This window comes from Leptinotarsa decemlineata, unplaced genomic scaffold (assembly GCF_025532065.1).
Source record: "Leptinotarsa decemlineata unplaced genomic scaffold, Ldec_3_MD MMD2_tig00004307_RagTag_RagTag, whole genome shotgun sequence".
Classification (NCBI taxonomy): Eukaryota; Metazoa; Arthropoda; class Insecta; order Coleoptera; family Chrysomelidae; genus Leptinotarsa; species Leptinotarsa decemlineata.
The window spans coordinates 10157109-10158201 of NW_027412606.1; the positions used below are offsets into that span (position 1 = coordinate 10157109).

Below are 1093 nucleotides of genomic sequence, written 5' to 3' on the forward strand. Positions count from 1 at the left end.
ACCCACTGTTGAACGTCACTTTCTATAAATTTATGTATGTTTTGGACGCCTTTTTTCATTTCACTTGAAAAGCTCGATATTTCTTCGAAATGAAGGAAAAAAGTGTTTGTTTTGTTTTTAAGTATAATGTTTGTTTTCTGTGAAGCGGGGATAATTTTCTAATTGATTAGGCCGTTTATTGATAAATATCCATAGTAATATCATAAACAACAACTTACGATTTGATCTTCCTCATTTACATACCTTATATAATGTTCCTGGATGCGATTCCTAAATGTTCTGCCAGTTAGACTAATATATACCGTAGGACAAGTTTCACAATTTATTCTTTATATACTCCTGATTTTTCAAATTTGGATATTATATCTTTACTATACGGGGGTGTAACTCAGTGGTAGAGTGTCTGCTTCGCATGCTGAAAGTCCTGGGTTCAAATCCCAGCTCCTCCAACTTTTTTGAATTTGAATTTTGGAAAAGGTCTGAATGGAGTCTCGTAGGTGCTCCTCTTTCTAAAGATTCACTTTCAGAAAATCTTCGAGAAAACGAGAATCACTCAAATTGCTGACCACTAGATTGAATGAACTTCCTAAACACGTTGCATTTTTTCTTTTGAACATTGTTTGGCGATTCCAAAACTCATGTACGCCCTCAGATGTTCCCCCACTTGGTCAAGTCAGTTAGAGCTTGAAGAATTTGATAATTTACTTCGCAACACGACGGAATATGTTACAAACATTCATTTCAAGAATGATTCATGGCTCCAAGCAACGCTTCCTGTAAAACTTGGCGGACTAGGGCTACGTTCGGCTTCTTCCTCAGCTTTACCAGCTTTTTTGTTGTCAGTTAATAGTGTTTTTGATCTTATCGATTCCATCCTTCGTTCCATATTTATCGATATTGAATATGTTTTTTATGCTGAAGGTGAATCACTTTGGCATGCCGGCACTAATATTGATCCTCCTACAGATAAAAAAAAATAAAAAGTGCATGGGACGACCGATTTCTTCTGAACATTGTAACTGACAAACTTTTGAAAGCTACAAGTGTATTCGATAAGGCTTGGCTGAAAGCAGCAATGATCAAGGAATCGAGT

At 36.2% G+C, this 1093-nt stretch overlaps 1 non-coding gene across 1 annotated transcript; it reads left to right on the forward strand.

Annotated features, from left to right (window-relative positions):
• The first annotated feature begins 377 nt into the window (after window positions 1-377).
• TRNAA-CGC (transfer RNA alanine (anticodon CGC)) lies at window positions 378-449 on the forward strand. The gene has a single exon. It is a non-coding gene; the product is annotated as a tRNA-Ala (tRNA).
• Window positions 450-1093: the final 644 nt, after the last annotated feature.